A 26,166-nucleotide genomic window follows, 5' to 3' on the forward strand; every position below is an offset into this window, starting at 1 on the left:
GCAACCTATCTTTAGTTTTTGGTGCAATGAAGGGATAGTTCCCCTGTCACAAAATACCATGAGATAGTGTTGGTACACAAATATGATTTTATAAATAAAATTTATGTTTGTGTCTGTATCGCCAATAATCTTCATGGGGCATAGTAAAGCTACTCCTTGAAACCATACTTCTGTTTTTTCACTCTAATCTCCTTTTTAAATTGAATTATAATTTACAGACAATAAAATGTGTATATTTAGATATAATTTGATGATATTTGAGTATTGATATTCATGTAACCCCACACTCCCATCAGTCCATAAGCTATTTCTATACTTTCTGAGAAAGTATTATGATATTTTAATTTATAATATTATAGTATCCCAAATTTTAAGAGTAGCAGAGAACCATGGCTTAGTGATCAGAGAAAATCTCATTAAGCACCTATGCTTACCAGATACATGTATGATGGAGAAAGACAGATGTGGTACAATGAACAACTTCATAATCGCTGACTCTTTTCTGTGCCAGGTGCTCCATTAGCTGCTAGAATAGAGTGTTTACAAGTGATGGCACTCACTCCATCCAAACACAGAAGTAGCAGTCCGCGGGCAGGTAGCAGTCCGGCAAGCACCGGCAGCAGCTAACATTATGCTGAGTACGTAACGTGGACAGGGTGCTGTGGTCGACGTGGTTCCTAGACTCCAGCACCCTGCCGGATCCAAGAGTCAACAGAGCAGAGGGGACAGAACACGAAGGCTCTGTGCTGATTGAGCAGACACTTGGTAAATAAAGGGCTTACGTTCTGGGTGAGCAGAAGGATAATAGGCCTTCTCACCCAGCGAATCGCGAGCAGGGAGTCGCCGGACTCCCCGCGTGTTCAGGCAGCGCTGTGTTGTCTTTCTCGTGATTAGGGCAAGTCCCGGCACGCGTGCAGGGACACACGAGCCAGGTGAGAGCCACGCTTGTGAAAAACCCTGTACAATCTGTGCCTTTTCTCTTCATGAATACAAAGGGGCCATGCCAGCGTGTGGCCTGGAAGGGACTTCCAGGTCGGAGCGGGCTCCTTTCTCGGACGGCCAGAGCTTTAGACAGATGCACATTCATCCCTGCAGCACCCTGAGGACTGAAGGAAAAGTACATAGGACTTTCTTTACACAAGTGAAAGGAGGGGCGCCTGGGTGGCTCAGTCGGTTGATCAGGTCATGATCTCACAGTTTGTGAGTTCAAGCCCCGCGTCGGGCTCTGTGCTGACAACTTAGAGCCTGGAGCCTGCCTTGGATTCTGGGTCTCCCGCTCTCTGCCCCTCCCCCATTTGTGCTCTGTCTCTCTCTGTCTCTCAAAAATAAATAAATGTAAAATTAAAAAAAAATTAAAGAAGCGAAAGGAAAGCTTGGGACACGGTGAGGTGAAGCAGTTTGCCTGGAGCCCCGTGACTGGGGTGAGGGTGTTGGAGGGTGGCCCTCATGGCCGGGATTCCTCAGCGGTGAAGTTCAGACGCGCACGCCAGCATGCATTTGCTCTCGTGCGGCCCTCTTAGGTTACTGAGCTCGATGCTGATTTGGCAGTGTCCCCATTGACAGGGTTTCCCACGGGCAGAAGCATTTACTTAAAAATGTGTGAGACTGTGCTCCCGGGGAGTTTCTTCACTGCCTAGTTGGACAAATTTTATAAATTCCTGTGTGAGGCACGCTTAGTAATCAGAGCTGTTCTACCTGCGCCCGTCCCGGACCACCACTTGTACCAGTTGTCCACTAAGCTAACCCAAAATATCGGTTATCGGTCTCTGGGGGCCTCTTCGCTTGCACTGAAAGTTGCCTGAGAATTTTCCTGGCCTGCAGTCATTGTGTCAGAGAGTCTTCAGAGTTTTAATTTCCTCCTGCTCCCCAGCCCTGCTCCCCACCCCAGCCCCGCTACCCACCTCTCCTGTGCTTCCCACCCATGCTCCCCACTCCAGCTGTGCCCCCCACCCCAGCCTGGCTCCCCACCCCACCCATGCCTCCCACCCCAGCCCTGCTCCCCACCTTACCTGTGCTCCCCAATCCAGCTGTGCTCCTTCCCTCAGGCCTGCATACCCCCCAGCCTCCTGCCCCCCCTCCACTTGTGCCACCCACCCTAGCCCTGCCTTCAGCAGTATCTTTCTTCCTTCTGTGCCTCAATACTCAGTGGGAGTCTCCTTTTGCTTTCTAGATCCCATTATTTTTTTTATTCTTTTAGGGACCTCACTTAACACCAGTTATCTATTCTCCATTATTTTCTCTTTTCAGCCTTTACATGTGGTTAAGTCTGTTTTATTTTAGAAAGGGAAGAAGAGAGAAATGGAGGAAGAGGAGGAAAAAATAAGAACTCCTCTGCCTGACCTCTTTCTCTGCTTATCTTTGAATCTTGTCTTTTTGCACAGTTAAGACTATGAAACTGTCCAGACTTTTAGTCTTCACTTCCTTGTCGTTGGCTCGTCTGCCTGTGGTCTGGTGTTCAGGTGCATAAGTCACTCAGAACTGTTCTGGTCTTCAGAGCTGCAAAACCCAGCGAGTGCTGATTCCTCTTTGAATTTGACTTTGTAACTGTACTGTGGATGACTCCCTTCTCGTAACACTTTGCTTAAAGTGCTTAACACTGGCTTGAGTGACACCATACTCTCCCACATTTCTTCCTACACCACCACCTTCCATATTTGTGGGCTCCTTTCCCCTCTTTCTTTGCTCTGGGTCTCCTCATTAATTCCTGTGGGTCCATTTACCATCTGTGTGTGACTGATTCCCAGATTCTGCTGATGTGTTACTTACCATGGTATACTCCCAGCAGCAAGCACAGAGCCTGGTGCACATGATGCTTTCAGTCTGTTGTGAGTGAATGAATGACTGGTGGGTAGATGTTTTTCTAATCATTCCCAAAGATTCTATTGTTACTACTCGCCACTGTTTACAAGAATATAAACTTCACGTGAGCAGAGACATTGTCAGTCTTGTTTCTGCAAGGACCTTGCACCTGCACATGGCAGGTACTTACTTAATATGAGCAGTTGGGTCCCCCGCTCATTTGTTAAGATTCTGGTTCTAGGAACAGCCCTTCTATGGGCCTGACCTCTTCCGTTACTAACTTTTCCCCATCCATATGCACTCCCCGTGGACATCCTTGGGAATCGGGTTTGTCGAATTCTTTTTTTTTTTATTGAAAAAAAAATTTTTTTTAATGTTTATTTATTTTTGAGAGAGGGAGAGACAGAGTGTGAGCAGGGGACGGGGAGAGAGAGTGGGAGACACAGAATCCAAAGCAGGCTCCAGGCTCCAAGCCATCAGCACAGAGCCCGATGCGGGGCTCGTACTCACAAGCCACGCAATCATGACCTGAGCCCGAGTTGGATGCGTAATCAGCTGAGCCACCGAGGGGCCCCAGGGCTGTCGAACTCTTATTTCATGCCAGTCCCAGCAGTGCTGCTCCTGCATGTGCTAAGTAGAAAGTTAGAATCTTCTGTAAGAAATCTTCTCCCCCACCTCCTGCCCTGTTTTTGGCACAGAAAGAGGAAAGGATGAAGCGTAAAGGGTTCAGCTCACTGGGGCTGGACCGGATAGCACTTGTAAATGTCAGATTTCCAGGGCATTCCATCACCTTCTGAGAGCAGCCTTGCTTTTACAACCTCCTCCTTCAAGCCCTTTTCAAAGGGACCTGTTGGGAGAAATCAGCTCAACACTTCATACACATTTAAACTTTGTGGTATGACTGTGCTGGGGCAGGAGGAGGGAGGAGACCCAGCCAAGAAGTTGGACTAGGGGGTCTGCTTCTTTATTCCTCTGAAGGATTGGTTTCCACCTTGGAGATTCTGATTTTCCTAGGACCTGTCAGTCCTCCTGTGTCCTGAGGTCCTACTGTGTGGCTGAATAGGACTTCCTTCAGCCCTTCCCAGCACTGAACAGGGCGTTGGGACATCATGGGTCCGTCCCATGGTGTCTTGGAAGTGTTTTCTGTCCATCCCCTCACTTGTGATTGTTGTGTTTTTGTTTTTGTTTTAGTTGCATTTACTCCTTTTATAAAGTGACAGCAGCTAAATTTACTTTAAAGTTTTTTTTATTTTGAGAGAGGGGGAGGGAGAACGGTGGAGGGGCAGGGAGGGAGGGAGGGAGGGAGGGAGTGAGAGAGAGAGAGAGAGAGAGAGAGAATCCCAAGTAGGCTCTGAATCCAGAGAATCCCAAGTAGGCTCTGAATCCCTCTGAAGAGAATCTCTGCACTGTCAACACAGAGCCTGACATGGGGCTCGATCTCACAAATCGTGAGATCATGACCTGAGCTGAAATCGAGAGTCGGATGCTCAACCCAGTTCAACCAACTGAGCCACCCAGGTGCCCTGCAGCTAAATTTATTTATTAAGATGCTTACATGTTCCCTTTTAAAGAGCATTTAAATTAATAAGCATTGAACAGAGAAAGCTAATTTGAATTTGTAGTTTTACTAAGAGCACTCTAATTAAACAGACTGAAAAAAAAATAAGCCAGCCTCTTTTGCCTCTTGCAATATTTGATCTTTTTCCCAGTCTAGTGGGCTGAGACCTGATTGCCTTTATTTCCAAGTTCATAGGGATACAGGGAAACAAAGATTAGAATGGCCTTGTAGTGAGTATGTATCAGCCTATAAAAATACAAGTATAAATTGGTTAAAGAGCAATGAAACTTCTTTCTAGTTCATGAAAGCTCAGCAGCATTATAAAGATATGAATATATTGTCATATTTCAGTGAGCTGCAGCCTTACCACTTGATATGCTTAATTATTTTCAAGGTCATTTCTTTTTATAAAATTCTGGGCAGGCTGGGAAATGTCAAACAGTCTGCAACCGTAGAACGAACTCTGTTTTCATTGTCCTTTTTTAGTCACTTATAGTTGTGGTTTTGAGTTTTTGTTACAACTAGTCATTGAGTATAAAAGTTACCATAATTTGTGATATGAAGAACATGGCATCCATTATTTCTCTAACCATTAATGTTCTTTTCAAATGAAAGAATGGCAAAAAATAATCGATGTGTGCTAGAAGTATAACTATTTCAAGGATCAGGTTAACAATACGGATGAAGGTGATTAACTGTGCAGTAGGCACCTACAATAAAATAAATGTAATTGAGGCACACAGCCGAAGAGATTATGTACTTTAGCCACTAAGCCACTTAAGATATATATGAAGTAAGCTGCTTGCACCCTACCAAGGAAAATAAGTTTTCCTCGCACAACACGCATACCTAGTAACAGAACGTCTTCAATAACAGTGACAATTGTAGCACTGAAGTAGTAAGGCTAAGTTGCTTAGTATGCAGGTGTATGGTGTAGTTCATGGCTTTTTCTGGGAACCATAACACACCAGGAATCTCTGCACCCCCGGAATAACCCTCGTACTTGATTGTGTGTGAGAGCTTGAAGTGATCCTCAGCTAGGCGTCATACGTAAGAAATCTGATCTCGAGATTGAGATTTTTGCTGCCACCAGCCGTTAGGAAGTGCTTAGTTACTTTGTAATGATGACTGAAAACAAAGGGCTCCTCATGTAACCGTGGATTCAGAGATAATGAAGATTGCAGACCCTTATAAACAGGAGATGCGGATTTAAAATAACTCCGTGGCATTCACAGCCATTCTGTTGTTTAGAAAGAATTAACGTGTCTTGAGTGGCTGTTGTGTTCAGATCGGTTGGTGACAGTGTTCAGCATTACTTGTCTGTCTGGCTTCAGCCCAGGCTATCTCTGAGGCACCTCCCAGTGTCCCTTGTGCCAGGCTCTGACAGGCTCCTTTCCTGAGCCCCCCTCCCCCCATTATGCTAATTCTCATTAGCATAACCCAGGTAAGAATCTTCCTTCATTTAGCCAACTTGGAGATGCTTCCTCCTCAGTCCATGATCATCTCTGCCCAGCATTGCTTCGCTATCATGCTGCTTTTTCACTTAGAAACATTGCTTCCACACACGTAGCCTGTTCTCTGACAGATTCACCAAGGAAAAACTAACTTAGCTTTGCCAGCCAGATTCACCCTCACTCACACTGGGAGCTCACAGGACCTCCACACGGCCCCCTTTGCTGTTCCTGAAACTCTCCAAGCTCCTTCAGGCTGCCCGCAGGCTATTATCTCTCCTTGTAATAGGCATCTTTTCATGTTTCCCTAACCAACATGTGCACGCGCACGTGCGCACACACACACACACACACACACAGTTGCTGGCAAACTCCTGCTTGCAAAGGGAGCCCACCTTAGTCCGTATACACTGGTAACTGGCAAGCCCCCCTTCCGTCCCTGACCCTGGTTAGATTAGGTCTAATAAACTATTGCACTCTCATTTTTCATCACAGAGCACTTATCACTACCATGACGTTAGATGTTTATTCATTGGTTGAATTCTAGTAGGATACGAGTAACGTCGGTCTTGTCCATTCGTGAAGCACCACACGTCGTGATGAAGCACAAGATGTCTATTTGTTGAATGAAAGAATATGAACTTTTCACAACTAGTGTTCGTGTTTTTGTTTTGAAGGCTGCTGTTGGCTTAACTGGGTGAGAGTAACATGAGGGTTTGGATAGAGGCCAGAAGAGTTACAGCGCTGTATTGAAGGAAAAATCAAGGTGTTGGGAAGACGCATTCTGTCCTGACAGTCATTTCAAATATTCTCTTCTTGGGCAGATCTGGGTTTTATTATCTTTTTAGATAATAAATAGATAATAAAAGCTTTTAGGTCATACACTTATTATAGTCAAGGATTTATTGAATAATTACCCTGTAGGCACAGTGCTAGGCTCTGTGGATGCGTGTTGGGGAGACCAGTCACTCGGTGATGACACCTGAGCCGGGTGTGGAAGGGGAGTCCTCGGGTGGGGTGGCAGGGAGAAAGGAGGCCATCCGAATTGCAGGTGGAGGCGGGGAGGCTTCTGGAGGCAATGAAGCCTCAGTTGCTTTTTGAAGCCCTCCTAGAAGATGGTTTTATGAAAGTAGGTGAGGCGTGTAAGAGAGCGCAGCTGTGTGCGGGCAGCGAGAGTGGCAGCGTGGAGCACAGAGGACACTGAACGTAGCTCTGTCTTGCTGGTGCTCAGGGTCACAGGTGAGGCTGGGCTCTAGGCAGGGGCCAGTCACAAGTGCTGGGATACACACAGGAATTTGAAGTTCACACAGAAAGGCACTGGGCCCGAGCAGAGGCTGTGTGGGGACACAGACCTTTCGGCCAAGGGGAAGGGCACCATGTGTGCCCAGGGCGGCTGGTTTGCCTTTGCAAGTGACTCTTTTGTGAGGTGCTGGGTGTGGGGTGCAGAGAAGTGATGGAGGGAAGAGTTTCCCTAAAGCAAGTGCTGGAACTCTGGGATCCTCTGATGCTGTTTTGTCTCCGTGTGCAGGGCAGTACCCGTGGGGGTGAGGGTAGGGTCCTAAGCCAACAGCCCTGCCCCTGTCCCCTGCAGCCTGGAGAATTCGGGGGAGCTCTGCCAGCCCTTGTGGGGTTCTTCTGGACTCACTGCGCCCTTTTAATCTTCCCAGATTGTAGAATGATGGCTTGCTCCTGGGCGTTGCCTGCCCCCTGGGGTCAGCGCAGAGCCCTCCCCTGCTGCCCTCACATGGGAACCTGTCGCCGGAGATCCACACGCCTTCAGAGCTCCCTGCCTCCTCCATTTTCCTCGGCCTCTTTATTCTCTGATTCTTCAGGAAACTCAATTACCTTTACTTCATTATGCAGAGCAATTTAACTCTCAAACATCCTTAGGCTCTGGGCCCACCTTTGCAGATCCAGAAGCTCATTAATGTTTCCCAGCACTGAAGAACTGGCAGGAGCTTTGAAACTCCTGCCTTCTTTTCTTCCTCCCCAGGTGTCTCAGTGTGAAAAGCAGCCGTGTAGAAATTTATTTTCCCACTAATGTGAGGTTCACACCTCTAAACCTCAGTGCCAGAAAGAGATAGTTTCAATTTTTAGAATTTTTTCCTTCTCATGCATATTAGATAGGTAAAGAATCACAAGGAAATCCCTCTATCTAGACTTCCAAATAAATGGAAATATTAAAAGAATAAAGAAGCACTTCTCTTAAGTGTTAGTGAATAGGAGAGCAGGTAATGACAGGAATGGATCCGGAAGAATGAATTCTGTCAGCTCACTATTCAGAGGCATATCCTCGAAGCAGGGAAGTGAAGGCAGCAGGGTCAGGAACATGGATTTAAGAATCAGATCACCCTGGGTTGTAATTGTGTCTCTTCTCCCTCCTCACTTTCCGAATTTGGGCAAGTCGCTTAACCTAAGCGCTTGCTTCCTTATTTGTAAAATAAAGGTTGTACCCACCCCATGGAGCTGTGGGGGAGATTTAAGTGAGTTCACCGTATGTAGGACCTAAGGAGCCCTCCAGACCAGTGGCTCTCATTTCACTAACCGAATTCTGAGCTGTGCTCTCTGTGATCCTGACACGGGGTACAGGCTGGTCTTCTGTTCTACAAGCCAAACCTGTTGGTTGTCACATCGGGGACTTTGCACTTGCCATCACCCTGTCTAGAACGCTTCAGCAGACACTGCTTGTCACAGGTCAACACCCATTTATGCTTTCTTCCTACTAACAGAATTGCGGGGTTGGAGGGGGGGAGTTCTGCAAAAGCCCATGTGAGTTCAAAGCATGCGCCTTTTGAAGCCACTTTATAGTAGGTGTGGGACAGTGTTCAGAGCAGATGTAAGTAGGGCTTTATGGTCAGGGCTTCTGGAAAAGCTACTATTTTCTGATGTGGAAGGACTGACTCGGCTGGCTGGGGCTTGTGCCCTTCTCATTTTTCATTAATACTGTTTACTGCTCTGGGTGAGCAGAAAGAGGGAAAGCAGGATGTCAGGGAGGCAAAGGAAAGGTCATGAGGAGTTTGGGCGCCCCCATGGTAGTGTGGAGCCTCTGGGAGAAAAAGAGCCACCTGTTAGCCTAAGCCATTTTATTTGGTATATATTCTGAAGCAAGCAGCTGAATTTAAGCCTGACTGTTATATATCTTCCCCTATAATTTTTTAAATATAAAAAAAAGATTTTATGACTGGCCCCTCATTATTCAGAACTCCGTTGAAAATGGTGTCCACAAAGAGGCCTTCCCGGGCCATCCCACCTAAAATAGCTCCGCCTTTCCCATGCCTGTGACGGCGTGGTTTCATGGTCACCACGATGTTCACATGCTCTGAAATGACCTTGTCTTTTTACCTCTGGAACTGCATGTGTCACGCTCTGTTCGTGGCTCTGCGTGCAGTGTCTGACTCAAAGTAGGTGCTCAGTAAGTATTTCTTCAAATAAATAGAAAGTGTATTATCTAAATTAAAGCAGCTTTTTTTATTCAGTCAGTAGTTTGTTGGGTAAAGAAAAAAATTGAAGTGGAATTAATGGTACTGGAGTGTTTATACATCCGTGTATTTATATATTCTGTGCTTGTTTGTACATTTATATAATTCAGATCAGTCAATTGAGCATATATTACAATGTGTTGAGAACTCTAAGCACCTACTAGCTTTTCGTATTTTTCAATAGTTTGTATAGAAAAAGGAAAGGTAAAAATTTACATCTCACTCTGCTTTTACTATTTCTAAAAAAAATTAAGAAATAAACAGTTTCCTCTTTTAAGCCCTGTATTTTTGTTTATTTATCCTAAAGCATTTGCTCAAAGTGAAATTTGAAATGTGGGTAAACTTTCAAACAGAACTGCATTTCTGCTCCAGTAGAAATGCTTTTTCACACGTATCTCAGTGGCTTTGTGTCACAATGTGCTATTTTGCACGTCAAGACGATCTTCTCTTCTTACCGTGCGTTTCAAAGGATGGCAGAACATAGGATGAAATTTTAGTGTCAGGCACATCAATTACAAACCAACGGAGCGACTTCATTTTTCATCAATGATGGAGAAAGAGAGTCGGGGGAATGACGAGTCTATTTTTACCTTAAAGTAGCAGCATTCAGGAGAGGATGTCTTCGCTCAGAAATCAGTCAGACCCTCGAGTACAGACCATTGCAGGCTTTAATAATTCATTCTGCAACCTGTGCTTCCCTGCCTCTTCACTTATTTAGAGGTCTGTTTACCTCTTGGTTTGCACGTACAACTGTCCCTTCAGTCTGTGCATAACCAGTGGAGAATAGGCCCCTTTCCTTGAATAATGTAAGCATCTCAGCTTCTTGCACCCTTCAACCTTGCACTGGGATCTCACTGGCCACAAACTTCTTCGTAAAGCTCCTCTTCCATCTGGACTGTAGGCCCAGACCCCGGTGTGGTGACCAGAAGCATGCGGTTCTGTGACATCAGACTTCAGGAGCCCCGTAATATACGGCCTGGTTTGCAGATTCTCCAAGCAGTTTCCCTCGGAGGTGATGTAGTCCCGCTTGTCTCCTGCGTGATTAGCCACAACACCCGTTTGCAGCAGGTGCAGTAACGGGAGCCAGCCCATGAAAAGAAGGCCAAGCTCGTGGTGAGAGGAGACGCCAGTCTTTTAAGACGGGCTGCCCAGGTGCGCCTGGGGTGGCTGCAGAGGGATCCTCGTGTGAAAGTAGGCCTCCTTCCCGGAGCAGGAGTGTGACTAAGCAGAGCAGCTGGGGAGGGAGCATCTCTCAGCATCTGTTTCCTTCATGATCTGCCAGAAGAGAACACATCTCGGGACCGAGAGCCTGTCTCTGGAAAGCTTGAGTTTGTAAGAAAAGGGATCATTGCTTCTGCGTAAACCAGGCAGTACCATGTGGTGAGGGGCACTGGTGCCGAGCGAGGGCCATGTGCCTGTCGTGTCGCTGTGGGCAAGTGATTTACCATCTCTGTGCCTCAGTCTTCTCATCTGTAGACCACGGCGGCTCAGTAATCAGAGCTTCCTGAGGCCCATTTTGCTGATGAGGCCAAAGCTCAAGCTGCAAACGAGGAAAAGTGGCGATTGTGATTCTGTGTGGAGCATGAGGAGGGGCAGTGACACCTGTGCCCCCTTACTACGGTGGTGCCTGGGGCCGTACCTGTCCTTTGTCTCGCAGCACGTGGCTCCTCAGGTTTGCCGACAGAAGTCCTCAATAAAAATCCCCTGCTTTTCCAGACAGATGGAAGACAGAGGTTTCACTCTCCAACTCTGCCCTCATATCTCCTGAGACTCCTTCCTCCATGGCTGGTGCTCACGTTGAATCAGTTACCCAGACCAGACACCTGACTCATTTGAGGCCCCTTTGTGCCACCACTTCCATCATCCAGCCACCTCCATCATCCGACCACCTCTATCATCCGACCACCTCCATCATCCGACCACCTCCATCATCCGACCTCCTCCATCATCGATCAGTGCGCCGCCACCTCCATCATCCAGCCACCCCCATCATCCAATCATTGCGACGCCACCTCCATCGTCTGATCAGTGTGCCACCACCTCTGTCATCTGACAACCTCCATCATCTGAACAGTGCAATGAACGCCCACATCTATCATCTGATCAGTGTGCCGCCACCTACGTCAGCTGACCACCTCCATCTTCTGTTCAGCTATCCAAGTACCTTTTGTCTTCCTTTTAGGCGTAGCTGATTCCACTCAACTCCATTAGTCATTCCACTGCTGAAAGAATACTTTAGATAGTTAGTCATGCAAAATTCAGGTCAGACGTGACCTCTTACAGGGAAGCATTCTGTGACTCTCCCTCTTTAGTCTGATTCAGGCACCCCATTTCTTTGCTCTCCAAGGCACCTTGCAAATATTCTAGAGCACATTTAGAGTACCCTTCTGTAAACATTAATTTAGGTTCCTCTACTAGATTCAAAACTCCTTTGGGCAGAGATTGGGTCTTATTTGACTATATATCCCTAATTCTTGGCACAGTGCCTTATAAGACTGCAATATTTATTGAAGGAACCAGAGAAATGGGTCTTTGTGACTTTGCCTTGCATCATACCTGTGATGTAGAGTTTATTTTCATTGGAAAACAGGTCTCATCTCTTGCATAACTTACTGTTATAAGCTTTAGAGTATTAGCAGATGGTATTCTGCAGGTTCCTTTGTTAAGGTTAGAGTTTAAACTCTTGGAACAATTTAATTTTGTGTACTGATGAATTGCTTGTCTTCTGCCCTTGCCCCAGTGGCAGGATTTATAAAATCCTTTTCATGTTGTTTTTTTATTTCCTTTCACTTTTTTGTTACCCATTTCTCAGATTCCTGGGACTAAGGGCTATCTGATGAAAGGGTATTATTAGTTACATTGACTTGAAATGATGAGAAGGCACAAGAAAGTCTACACGGGGTAAGCATGTAAAAATAAAATTAGGTATTTGAAGTTAAAGGCCAAGGCAAACCTCCCAGATCTTAACATTAATTAAAACATTTTTCTCCTTAGAACTACGATCGCTGAGGATAGATAAGGTTGTTGCCACGTTGTAGTTTGAGTACTGATGGAAAATGTGGAGGGCGGGAAGTGGACCTTACTCACTATGATATTGTCAGCATCTGGCACAATAAATGTGAGAGACGATTTGTAAATGAATGATTGTATTTCCTTTTCAGCTTTTATGAGAAATTATTTGATCAAGGTATTTGGTTGATTAACTTTTTCTGTATAGTGAAGGTAGTTTTTGGTTACTATAGAGAAGAGTTGGTTGACTGGCTCAAATTTTTATATATTTATTTAATCAAAATTTTATATATTTATTTAATCAGTGGACTATTCCTACCAGGTGGCTGCTTTGAATTGAGAACAATGTGGAACGAAAGGGATGAAAAGTTTATGTCCTTAAAGAATTGGACTTTGCCATGGAGAAGAAACTAAAGATCAAGCAGTAATCTTTCTTTTTTAGAGTAATACTAGACTAATTGCCAGAAATTATTATTATTATTTTTATCATTATTAGATATCTTAGTTACTTTCAGACTCTTCATGAGAAGCATGGCTCATTTAGGGTGAAAGAATTTGGGAGGGAAGAAAACAAGGTCATTAAGCTGGTTCAATATAGTGTTCATTTTGTAGAAACTTCATTTCTTTAATACACTGTCATCGTAAATTAATTATGTAGAAACAATAGAGCAAGAAAGAGCTCCTTCTTTGTTGTGGTGTTTCTTGCAAATTTTTGGCTCTGAGGTTCAGGAAATCTTTCTGCATAACTACTTTGGTAATTATAAAATATGAAGTACTTTCCTGTTATTTTTAAAAGAAAAGAGTGGAGAAGACAGTGGTCTGAGATTGTATTAAAAGAAAGATAACCAGGAGGGCTACTGGCTTCTGCAACAGCACCGATGAAGTTGCATGGCCCTGGAGTGCCTACCGTGCACCCTCTTGTGCAGGGGCGAGGCTTTGAAGGTTGAAGCCTTCCGTATAAACAGATTTCCCACCTGCGCAAAGCGTGGAGCGGAATGGGGAACCTTGGCTCCTTGATACCTTACTGTGCCAAAGTCCTTGACTGAGTAACTTTCAAGCTGTTGGTGGAGAGGGACTCAGAGTGGATTGCACACTGGAGGCTTCCGAAGCACTAAGACTGATGATTTCCACTGAGCCCTTCAGCGAGCACAGGCTCGGTGTTACGTGCTTGGGTACAGCGACCAAACCAGGCCAGTGCTCAGCTGTTAGTGAACTTGCTGTGTAGTGAAGGCACAGCTTGTGGGTGAGAGAATGATCCAAGGTGGGGGAGCAGCGAAAAGCACAAACCTCAGTTCTTGTGGACTTTGGGTGTGAGCGGTCACTGGAAACCAAAGCATAGCGGCAGCGCCTGCCGCGGTCACAGCATGTATTTATATAGTGTTGGGTATTTGGGAAATGGAGACACCGAGTGCAGAGAATTTTTCTGTCACCCTGGCTGTGAAGGGAGAAAGAAGGTAGCTACAGATGATTGGGATTAGAGGTGGGTTTCTTTAACTTTGTCTCAGGATTGGAAGACTTGGAGCCAGGTTTCAGGCTGAGGGAAACTAGTCACTGGGAGAGAAAGGGACCGGAGACGGGGAGGCAGACATGGTGGTCGCTGGAGAACCATCTGGAAAGAAGGCAGGAGGGTGAAATGTAGGACTTAGGCTGACGGCAACCCCAGGAGGGGGAACGTCTGTTCTCAGTAGGGGGAGAAGGTGGAAGATGGGCAACGTGTTGTTCACGGGGTTTGGGTAGAAGGTTGACAGCTGGCTCTGTTCCTCTGTGAAACCAGAATCAAGACCGTCTGCTCAGGGAGAAGAGCACTCACAGGAGGTTGGGGCTTGAGCGGAGGTGGAGGGTGAGGGAACTTAGGGGACGAATCTGGACCGTGTGATCGGGTTCCCGGGTCATGCGCAGTCACAAGGATAAATTGGGCCTCAGATGTGTAGCGGCACAGGCACGGAGCTCCGTGATTTTCTGCATCAGAGTTTGGTGGCCAGATGTTAAACAAATAAAAGTAGCAAACATTTGTCAAGTGCTTACTCTGTGCCAGGCACCTTACGTCTTGTAACTCGCTCAGTCTGCACACCAGCTCTCTGAAGTGAGCCCCCGTTATTACCATCCCCGTTTTGCAGAGGGGGCTGGAAGGTTAGCTGTGCCATTCACTGTTCCAGTTAATAAGCAGCTGGCCGTCCAGAGCCTGCGCTCACTTGTGCTTTGCTGGTTTAGAGCAGAAGTACACAGTGGGCGGCTGTTGAGTTACGTGGAGTCAAGACCCAAATACAAAGATCAAGGGAGTTGATGATGTTGATAATAGAAGGTTCCCACCCAGTGGGTGGGAAAGGGAGGTAAACCGGGGCAGGGACAGGGGTCACGGGTTTGGTGTCCTTGGAGAACTGAGTATCAGGGGACTTGAGTGCAAGGGGGTGGTTACATGATAGGAGGAAGGTCACAGTGCCTCTGGAGGGGGTGGGCAAGGTTTTTCATCCAAAATGCATGATTGCGAGTTTACTTTTCCTGAGCTGTCCTATTTTCTTTTTCTTTTTTTTTTTTTTTAACGTTTTTTATTTATTTTTGGGACAGAGAGAGACAGAGCATGAACGGGGGAGGGGCAGAGAGAGAGGGAGACACAGAATCGGAAACAGGCTCCAGGCTCCAAGCCATCAGCCCAGAGCCCGACGCGGGGCTCGAACTCACAGACCGCGAGATCGTGACCTGGCTGAAGTCGGACGCCTAACCGACTGCGCCACCCAGGCGCCCCATGTCCTATTTTCTTTAAAAACTTCTGGCCTTATTAGGTATTCTTTAGGGTATGGTGTTTGACTGCTCAATCTATACCCCTTTTGTTACCCATAGAAGAAGCACTAAGTAAATACTTAAGATTTTTCAAGTTCCACTAGGTCATTGGACCAGGGACAGAATATAAGGGAGGAGGTGTTGGGGAGGAAAGACTGGAGGCAGGAACACTGCTTCACGTTGTCTGTGGCACACTGGACGGGTGATGAATTTATTAACACTTTTGGGAAACTCACGGGCCAACTTCTTCATCCACCGGTTGTTCACAGGGAGGCCTCCTTGAGGCACAGCATGGTGACTTACACGGGTTGGGAGGGCAGATCAGTCTGAAGGATACAGGCCAAGTTATAGAGTAAAGCAGTCACTTCACATGTGAACAGATTTGGCAGCTGCCAGGATCAGCAACTCACTCCTGACAATTGAGGAAATAGGAGAAAACTTCGAAACTGGTTTCATTAGTGTTCTCGGTGTGGTTCAGGAAAACATTGCATCCGTAGAGCAAGAATACACAACAGCACAGAAGAAAAACCAAAAACAATAGCAAAAATCTGCCCCCCCCCCACACCCACTTTAACAACCTGTTAATTTAAAAAATGCTTTCCTACACAATTGGGAAAAAACACACCTCAGTTGGGAAGGGCCAAGAAGAGATACGTTCCTTGATCTTTGTAGAAGATTGGATTTCACATCATCTCAGGCAAGATCGGGGTGACTTGGGATTGAGACAGACCGTTTTCTTGATGTCCTGTAGTTCTCACTGGGAGGAGAAATATGGGCTGTGGTCTACACAGAGTCCAGAACTTCTTGGTCTCAGGATCTTTTTATACTCTTCAGAATTATTGAGGATCCAAAGATACATTTTTAAAGGGGTATCTGTCAATTTTTACCATGTTAAAATGAAAACTGAGAAATTTGAAGTAATTGATTTAAAGTAATAAATGCATTAACCTTTAATAGTAAGTATTTTGATGGAAAATAACCGTTTTCAAAAACAATAACAAATTAGTGAGAAAAACTGGCATTGTTTTACAAATCTCTTTAATACATGGCTTAATAGATAACAACTTACTTCTTCTCTGCTTGCTCATCCAGTCTCTTGTGATACCATGTAATGTGTAGCCTCTGTAAAACTCTGTCCACTCATGAGATGATGAGAGTGAAAAGGGCAGATAATATTTTTGCACTACTACAAAAATAATTTTGACTTCTCATGTCCTCTGAAAGGGTCTTTGAGAGCTCCTGGTTTACACAGTGATGTTTTCCAAATAAATCAGTAAAAACATCTGATGTGAACTCCAGGGTAATTTATCTCTTTGGTGATACGCGCAAAGAATATAGCCTGATCCAAAATTGAGGGCACCTAGGTGGCTCAGTTGGTGAAGCGTCCGACTTCGGCTCAGGTGACGATCTCACGGTTCCTGAGTTTAAGCCCCGCGTTGGGCTCTGGCTGACAGCCCAGAGCCTGGAACCTGCTTCCGATTCTGTGTCTCTCTCTCTCTCTCTCTCTCTCTCTCCCTCCCCTGCTTGTGTTCTGTCTTCCTGTCTCTCAAAAATAAATAAACATTAAAATTTAAAAAAATTGAATCTGCTTTCCTTCAAAAGCCATTATTGAGGGAAGTATATTTGATCAAAAAAAATGGTTAATCTTTTCTTCAGAATGAGATTGCAAACATGAAATGAGAGCCTTACTCATTGCCTAAAACATAGTAAGTGCACAGAAAATATTGATTCCCTTCCCCTTCCCTCTTATAAGCATCTACTCTGAGGTGATGTTAGTCTAAAGACACAGAATTCTTGCAGTTACACTCATTTAGGTTTCACTCGTTTAGGATGAAAACAGTAACAAGATGGTTCTTGTCATGCCCTGTCTTCCCACATCCGATTGTTATTTCCTCCAGGAGGGTTGTGGCCAGCCAGTAGAGTATGCAACCATTGCCTCCGGTATGTTCACAGACCTCCCTTCTTCCCTCCCACTTCTCCAGCATCGTCACTCCTGTTCTCCGGGTATAAGGTCCTCGGCTGCCTTTTCTCTTTCCAGGCTGTGGGCTACCTGCTGGGAGCTTCTGTCTCTTGTCCAGGCTCACCGTCTTGCCTCCTGCTCCAGCATCCCATAGGCTCATCCTTCACCTCCGGCGAGTCATAGGCTCCACAGGATGTAGTGCTGCCTTGTGCTCCCAGAAACTGCGATTTTAGTATCGTTGTTCCCCCACTTATCGTTATTCCCCCAACCCTACCCAAGGATGCCAACCTCAGACCTGGGGGTCGGGGTGGCCTGCTGGAAACTTACCTCTTCTCTATTCCTGCTTTGTCCCTTGACAAGCATCTGCTTCTTCCCTCAGGATGACTGTTTCCTCCAGAAGGTTCTCTGTTCCTCTCACATAAAAATCGTTGGAGGGCAGGTCTCCTGGAATACCAAACTTGCCTAAATGTGTCTTAGTGTCTGGGTATACACAATGCAGGTGCTTAAAATACCTCTATGTAGTGACGAATATACCTTCAGGGTTGAAATGGACCATAAAGAAAATTTTTCTCTCTCTATCTTTTTTTTAAAGTTTATTTATATATTTTGAGGCGGGGGGGGGGGGCGCTGGGGAGAGGAGAATCCCAAGCAGGTTCCACACTAGCAGTGCGGAGCTCGAGCCCACAAACTGTGAGATCACAACCTGAGCCGAAATCAAGAGTCAGATGCTCAACAGACTGAGCCACCCAGGTGCACCAAAGAAAATTTTTCTTAACTAACCAAGTGTTTATCTAATTAAGTGGTGTTTGCACCCATCTGCTGGTGGGATGGGGATTATGGGGGAAAGATGAAGAAATAATTACTGTCTACTCAGTGCTAGGCTCTAGGCTGGGTTCCTTTCAAGTCATACTTTTCATTCTTTGAGTAGCCTTTCGAGGCGGGTTTATTATCTGCATTTCACAAGTAGGAAAACTGAAGGTCAGAAATTAAAGTTACTTATTCACTGCACTATATTTAAGAAGTGACAGAGGGGTGCTTGGTGACAGTGAGGAGCCTGCTCGGGATTCTCTCTCTTCTTCTCTCTTTGCCCCTCCCCTGCTCGCTCATGTGCGCGCACTCTCTCTCAAAAATAAATAAATTAAAAAAAAAAAAAAAGAAGTAACAGAGCCAGGATTTTAAACTGCTTGGGCTTAAATCCTGTACTTTTTCTGCTATATTACCAAGACTGACTACCTAATAGAAATTGTATCCTGTAGGAGGAGGACATAATGACATATAAGAAGCGGGAGGTTGTAGGACTAATTTTTTCCCCTCAAATAATAAAGAGACTTCTGTAGAGTATCATTTCAACCTGGAGCCATGCTTCTAAATGAGCCTGATTCTTCTAGTACCTTTCAGGATGGTAAACTGGAGGCATTACTTTCAAAATCTTCATTGTGGGGCAGAGCTCTAGACAGGGAAATAGCCATTGGGGCATAACCATGGTAACATGGACAGTATTCTTTTGGTTCTGTCTCCCTGTGGTCTCTTCCCTGTGTCACCACCTCTGCTGCCTTTGTTGGTTGGGTCAGGCTTTCTTTTTTCTTAGACAAGCTACTTGGTTTGGCCCTCCATTGCTGCAGAGGAAAAATCCTTGGTTGGGGTCTTACTTTGTCCACATGGGTTACTCTTATGCTTTATGCAGACAGAAACATTAGTATGTCTAGAGTTATCAATATAGTAATAAATCATGTTAACCGGTAGATGTAAAACTAGACCTCCTTAGAGGATAGGGATGCTTTCTTTCCTTTATTCCTATGAAAACTCAAAACAGCAGCATTAACAGACTACAGACAGTAAGATAATAATGGGAGAGTCTAGAAAATGATAAATCAGGTAGTTGACCCCTGATTACAAAAGGCTTAATTACCAATTCATTCATTCGTTTAATATTTATATTAATTTTGAAATTTATGCTCTATTCTTCTGTGACAAATTTGGGATATAAAAGATTTTACATGATTAATGTTCTGTATTCTAGACTAGAGTTTTAGTGAGATTTTGGGGGTTGTTGAACATGGCATAATCATTTGTTGATAGCTGGGACAAGATTTTGGAGTAATTTGGAATAAGTGGTTTTAGTCACAAATCTGTAGGAAGAGAGGAATTGAACTCTTCCTCCAACTTTAATTGTAACCACTGCTATGCTTGCTTGCTTGCTTTCTCTTTTCTTTCTTTTCTTTCTTTCTTTCTTTCTTTCTTTCTTTCTTTCTTTCTTTCTTTCTTTCTTTCTGTGAGAGAAAGAGCATGAGCTGGGGAGGCAGGGGACAGAAGGTCTGAAGCTGGCTTTGTGCTGATCGCAGTGAGCCCGATGTTGGGGCTCAAACTCATGAACTGCAACATCATGACCTGAGTGGAACCTGGACACTCAGCTGACTGAGTCACCTAGGCACCCTACTACTGCTGTGCTCTTGTTGAAATTAAAGTTGAACCTGACATTGGCGGCTTATTTTTGTTGTTGAAATAATGTGTTCAGCATGAGTGAGCCATAGTAAGAAACACAAAATGAGTGAATGAGTGAAATGCAATTAACTTCGCTTCCCCATGGTAGTTTTTTGCTGCCACAGTTACAGGAATACGAATATCTAAGCCTAATGTGTCAAGGTGGTAGCAGAATGGTGAGAATGTAATAGCTAAGAAATGTGATCTATTTTGAGAAAGAAAGAAATGTTATTATGGGTGTTCTGTATGTTATGTTTTCTTTGGGTAATGTTTTTTTCTTTGCATTCAAATTATGTGGGGAAGAACAGATAATGATGTTTTCTTCTGAAGAACAGTTGAAAGATTCAAACATTTGTGTAGCAAATGTAGGTTCATGCCAAAGTTGCTATTGTATTTTCTTCTCTAGAATCAACCCCAGTGAGATGAGTCAGAAATGAAATTTCTTTTTCTATAGCTGCAGATAAAAAATAACAGGTTAACTGGGCTTCCTTATACACAGAAGTAAATGATTGATTCAGAATTTTAAAAACTGTGTTGGGGCACCTGGCTGGCTCAGTCAGTAGAGCATGTGACTCTTGATCTTGGGGTTGTGAGTTTGAGCCCCACGTTGGGCAGAGAACGTCCTTTTTAAAGTTTTTTTTATCAGTCACTCATTCATTCATTCATTCACTCATTCATTCATTTTGAGAGGGGCAGAGAAGGCGGGAAAGAGAGAGAATCCCAAGCAGGCTCTGCACTATCAATGCACAGCCTGACATGGGGCTTGAAATCTCAAATGGTGAGATCATGACCTGAGCTGAGATCAGGAATTGGACACTTAACCATCTGAGCCACCCAGGTGCCCCGGGGCATAGAGTGAACTTAAAAAAAATGTGTAGAATCATGAATTTCTTTAGGATGTGAGTTAAATGGTAGACAGAGAAATCTTCAGGTTAAATTTTAGGCAGAAAGACATCTTTGTATATCACAGAACTTCATGTCTTATATGTGGTACTTTCAAAAGATGGTCTTTAGAATATTGGTCTCTATCTGAAAGGCACTCAAGATTTGAAGTTAATTTTAATATTCTACTTGGCACATTTTGGATTTTGTCTGATACAGCAGAAAATTCCTAAACAGAATAATTTTTTAAACATGATTATATTGGATTAGGGCAGTGAACACATTGTTCATCTCAATAATGCTTCCAGCTTTTGAATTCATTAAAATAAAAAAAGCTTTTCTTTATCTGCCTCATTATTTTTAATGCAGTTCTGTCACAGAACAGACTTAATCCCTTTGTTGGTGAAGATAGTTAAAATTTCCCTTCTGAAAGGAAAAAAAATCACTTCTGGTTAATCTGATACCTCATCTTAAGGTCTTTTGAAATATCTTAGTGAAAGCAAAACCACAAGTCAAATTGGGTACCGGTTGCAGTGAAGGGAGAGACCAGGCAAGGGGTGGTGTCGGACGGAGTAGAGGCTTCGTGATGTTGACGGACTCCTGAGTTCAGAATCTAGTCCTGCTCTTCATTAGCTCTGTGGTTTGGGCAAGAAGTCCCTTAACCTCTGAGTCTGATTCTTCATACAGAAATTAAGGGCTGGAATTCAGATCTCCTGGGTTCATTTTAGTGCTAAGTGTTTTTATCATTTAATCAGAATGCAGCAGGAGATCCTTTTAAATCAGGCACTACCCTTGACCGACTGGCTAGTGCCTCATTTCTCCAATTCTCTTTACAGAAGCTTTTTTTTTTTTTTTTTTTAATGTTTATTTGTTTTTTAGAGAGACAGAGGGACAGCGCAAGCAGGGGAGGGGCAGAGAGAGAGACACACACACAGAATCCGAAGCAGGCTCCAGGCTCCGAGCTGTCAGCACAGAGCCCGACGCTGAGTTCGAACTCACAGACTGTGAGATCATGACCTGAGCTGAAGTTGGAGTCTTAATGGACTGAGCCACCCAGTTCCCTTTACAGAAGCTTCTGAAAGGAAGTGTCTCTCTCCTCGGTTTTACTTCTTGGCTCCTCCCATTTTTTTTCTGCAACTTAGGTCATCACCCCTTGGTCCCTAGCACTGTACTCAGACTCCCTGCCAAGGTACCGTATTGCTAAACCCAGTGCATTTGTCCTAGGACTCTCCCTGGGGTGTCAGGTTCCCTTGCTCCCCACCCGAGAGCCCCAGACCAGTCCTTCACATGCCCTTGGGTGGTCAGGTGGTGCAGGAACTGTGCCCCAGTGTCATTCATGTGGCAGGCTTGTGACAGATGCATTGTTACCTTGTTACACAGGTGAAGGGCTGATCCCAGCAGGTTGTAGGGGGGAGCGGGGAGGGTGGCTAGGAATGAGAATTGTGCTTTAATTTCAGATGTCACCAAGTAACCTTTTCTTTGAGATGGTGCCCAGCACTGTGCTTGTTGACTGGCAGGTGCTCTCTACCTGTAAGATTTTTCTTCTCTTCTTCCCCTTCCGTCTTTCCTCCACCCTTCAGTCTTGGTCTCTAAAGCATTGTGTGGAATTATAGCCACAGAGCACGTCCTCGTTCACATTGCTTTCAGCATGTAATAAAGTCATATTCTTCACCAGGCTCTTTTCCAGCTCTCCTGTCTCACACTAAATGAGGGCCGCTCCTGGGGTGTACCTGCGGCTCATGCCACGAACCCTCTGAGGTATGGCCTTTCTCTAGCAATAAATCATCAGAGCTGCTGCTGTTCCTGAAGGCAAGCCTTTCCCAGGCCTGGGAAATTAAGACAGCCAGATCCCCTCCTTTCCCTTAGGGTTTGCCGAGGCAGTTTGTTTACAGTGAAGAATGTGCCGTGTATCTCCCACTTTAACCTGATCGGGGAACATATGGATGCCGCTGGAAGCAAAATGAGATATTGTAAATACATTGGGTGCTTCTTGCCAGGAAGGCACAGGAAGAATCTCATTATTCTTGAACAGATTGTCCTCTGTCAAGCACTGTCATCCCCCTGTGCAAATTAACAAGTAACGGCCTGAGTCTCACTCCAGAAACCACACAGGGCCATTGGTGGGTCTTTGTCAGTTTGCTTCAGCGATTCGGTGGACAACGCCGTTAGCCTTCCCTGGATTAGGAGCAGTTTGGGGAATGCTGGAAATGTCAAGCCGCTGCTTTCTCTTTCCTCTGCCGTCCGCCTCTCCCCTCTCTCAGAATGCGTTTTCTGCCTTGCTAATTACAGGTCAGTTCTATGTACCTGGCTCTGGACAGCACCGCATATAGGCTCCATTGTTTAGGTTCCTCCCCAGTTTATCTCCAATCTGTTCTCTCTGCTTCCTTTCCAGTCCTGCTTATTTTGTCCTCGTCAAAGCCCACCTGCAGGAAGGGTTTCCTGTCCGTCATTCATGCCTTACTGCTCCTCAGATCCACGTGCGGTCGGTCCTAAGAAAACCATTTGCTTTTAAAGTCTCCTCTTTGGTTGTGGAAGGAGTTTTGCCCCTCGTTTAAAAAGGTTGGCACTTGGTGGGAAGACAAAGGTTCGTTTGCACAGGGGGCTCTTTCTTGGACCCGTGATGTCACCCTACGTGTGCCTGCTCTGCTGAGTTCAGTCCAGAAGCATTTTCCTTCTTTTTGGTGTTCAGATCCTTGACACCCAAATGTCCTGAGCTGCTGGATGTCTCTGGAAATTTTGATTTTAGGGAAAGGCCGAGTGTGAGGTAATGTCTGTCAGCAGTTTTATTACCTGTATTCTTGGCTTCTAACATGTTCTGTTTATTCATGTCCCTGTTCCTCCCACATGGTGCCCCCTTGGCCCTGGGTATTTTTCCTGTCAGATCACATGCCATCAGGTGGCACACCATCTTGTACTGTCCTTTCTCTTGTCTGTTTCTTCCAGACACAGAAGTTCCCTGAGGCCAGGGGTACCCTCGACCTTGTTGGTTATTATATCTTCCACAACTAGTACTTTGATTAGGACATTGCAAATACTCAAGTATTTATTAGTAAATAATGATGGACGTACTTCTTGGAATTTACCCAAAGGAGCTGAAAGTTGATGTTTTCAAAAATCTGCACATGGATATTTATAAGCAGCTTTATTCATAATTGCCAAATCGTGAAGGAATCAAGATGCTTTCTCTAATTGAATGGATAAGACACTGGGGTGCATCCTATAATGAAATATTATTCAGCATTAAAAATATAGGAGCTATCAAGCCAAGAAAAGACTCGAAAGAGCCCTAGATACATATTACGAAGTTCGCTTAATAACAAGGAGCAAATCTGAAAAGGCTGAGTCCTGCATGATTCCAACTCTGTGACATTCTGGAAAAGGCAAAACTCTGAAGGCAGTAAAAGTATCAGCAGCTGCCAGAGGCTGGAGGACATTGGGGAAGGATGAAAAGGCATAGCATCGAGGACTTTTAGGACAGCGGACACACTCTGTGTGACACCGTAATGATGGGTATGTGTAAGTATACATTTGCCCAAACTCAGAACGTACAACACCAAGAGTGCACTATAAACTGTGGATTTGGGTAATGATGTGCCTGTGCTGGTTCATCCGTTGTACCAAAGGAACCGTTCTGGTGGGAGGGCTGATTGTGGGAGATGCCATGCCTGTGGGCTAGGGAGTTCCTCTGTTTCATTATACCATTTAAAAAGTATGTTTTTCTCTCCTATATGTGTTTTTGGAAAATAGTAAACAGAAGTTATTGAGGGGAAAAAACAACAACAAAGATTGAACCTGCTTAAGAGCGGTTCACTAGCGTGAGAGTTGAGCATGAGCTTTGAAGTCAGACAGACCTGGGGTAGGATTCCTGCCTCTCCTGGTTGGCAGCAGCAGGAAGCCCCTTTGACCGAAGCCTCAGTTCCTTCTGCAGCAGAAATGATCTTGTCTTGTCACCGATTAGTGATAGCAGCCATCACACTGGCTGCTTACTAGTGCCAGGCCTTGTGCTAAGAAATCTACATGGAGTTGTGTCATTTAATCCTCATCTTGCCTGTGAGGTGAGTACTGTTATTATCACCTGCTTTTTTGGATGAGAAAGTCAAGGCTCCCAGGAGGCTAAGCTGCTTACTCAAGGTGACACAGCTAGGAGGTGAGCGAGCTTGAAGTGAACACCAGTCATCCAACTCCAGAGCCTGTGTGTGTGTTAGCTTGTGGGTTCCTTGAAGGTAGGAATGTTGGGAGAGAATATAGTACTTATGTGATAACCACACTTTGATGGTCCAAACAAATGAAGGGCATAAAGTGCACTTTAAAAGTTTTCTTTGATCCAGTGAAACTGAGATGCCTACAGTGCCTTTAATTGTCCAAACACTTGCCTGAAATTATTTAATTTGATCCTGACAACTCAGTGAGTATTATTAGCCCAAATTAATGTGTAATCATTAGGAGAATAAAAGTTGCTATTTATTGAGCAGCTAAGCACTTTATATACTTTGTAACTAATTTTCAAGACACCCTTGCTAGTTAGGTGTTAATATCATGCTTTCATTGTACAAACAAGAACTGCTAGCTCAGAAAAGGTAATGAACTTGGTCAAGGTCACGTTGTAGGCACAGTGGCGGGGCTCGGATGGAAGCTCAGATCTGATTCTCAAGCCTGTGTTCATTCCAGTGTGCACACTGATAATTAGCACTGCAGCCGGAGAGCCCAGGCTGCTGGCGCTTTCTCAGTGAAACCGCCATAATATTGGTGTCCTCTAAAGCCGAAAGAACCGGCTGCCTAGGGTAACTCCAGTTTGACTAGTCTAGTTCCTATGAAGTTGTGCATGGATGGAGATTGACTTGTGAATTGAGAATGGAGTCATAGTTTAAATAATTATTTTATTGCTATTTCTGTTTAGGAAAATCTAATCCCAAGGAGCTTAACATTGTAAGGAAGGAATAAGCCTTCCTAAAAGTTATTTTACAATTTTCAGTTCCATGGGCCTTTGTTTCCGAATAGAGGAGACATGTACAGTTTTCAGGAGTCCTACTTCCTCACACAACACCACACACCCATGCTTTCCTAATTCCTGTTTCCAGAATAATAACTGGGTTTTAGAGACTACAAACTATTTTCAGGAAGATTCAGTATATATTTTTATCTTAAGGCTGTGAGAATGACATGTGGTTGTAAGTACATTTCCCATCGTGTTTTTTAAAAATGTTTATTTATTTTTGAGAGGGGGGAGGGGCAGAGACAGGAGGGGGTGGAGAGAGAGAGAATCCCCAGCAGGCTCAGAGCCCGATGCAGGGCTCAGTCTCACGAACCGTGAGATTGTGACTTGAGCTGTGAAATCAAGAGTTGGATGCTTAACCGAATGAGCCCCTCAGGTGCCCCCCCCCATCATGTTTTTAAGAAGCAGTTATTCCCCTTTAATTATGTTTGATATGCTAGTGAAAGACCGTCTCCTGCGGTGCTTTCCATGGCACTCACAGACAGAGCCTCATCTCTGAATCACTCGACGTCAGGAAGTGATGCTTACGTGAAGCAGAGGCCAAGTTGACTTTTTGGCAGTTTTGTGCTACCCAGGACACCTGCTTCATGATTTCAGAATTAGCTGTGTATGTAGACAGCGGGCTACATTCCGTGTCCCTGGTCGTTAGTGAAGTGGGAACATAGTGACTAAGTCTAAATGTTTTGTATCTTCATGAGATTTCCAAAGGTCTTATTTATGAAGGTTGTTAGTTATGCAGAGCCTGCCTTTATGGATGGTTCAATGCGATGGTTCCA

General features: G+C 44.8%; 1 protein-coding gene across 8 annotated transcripts in view; it reads left to right on the top strand.

The window, feature by feature from the left end:
- Positions 1 to 26,166, top strand: part of SMYD3 (SET and MYND domain containing 3) — a 681,855-nt gene that overhangs the window by 316,703 nt on the left and 338,986 nt on the right. For 2 of the 8 annotated variants that reach the window (XM_042975349.1, XM_042975346.1), the window contains exon 2: positions 12,100 to 12,188. The gene's annotated coding sequence lies outside the window, so the exon portion shown is untranslated. 8 annotated transcript variants of the gene reach the window in all.

This window comes from Panthera tigris, chromosome F3, assembly GCF_018350195.1.
Source record: "Panthera tigris isolate Pti1 chromosome F3, P.tigris_Pti1_mat1.1, whole genome shotgun sequence".
Classification (NCBI taxonomy): Eukaryota; Metazoa; Chordata; class Mammalia; order Carnivora; family Felidae; genus Panthera; species Panthera tigris.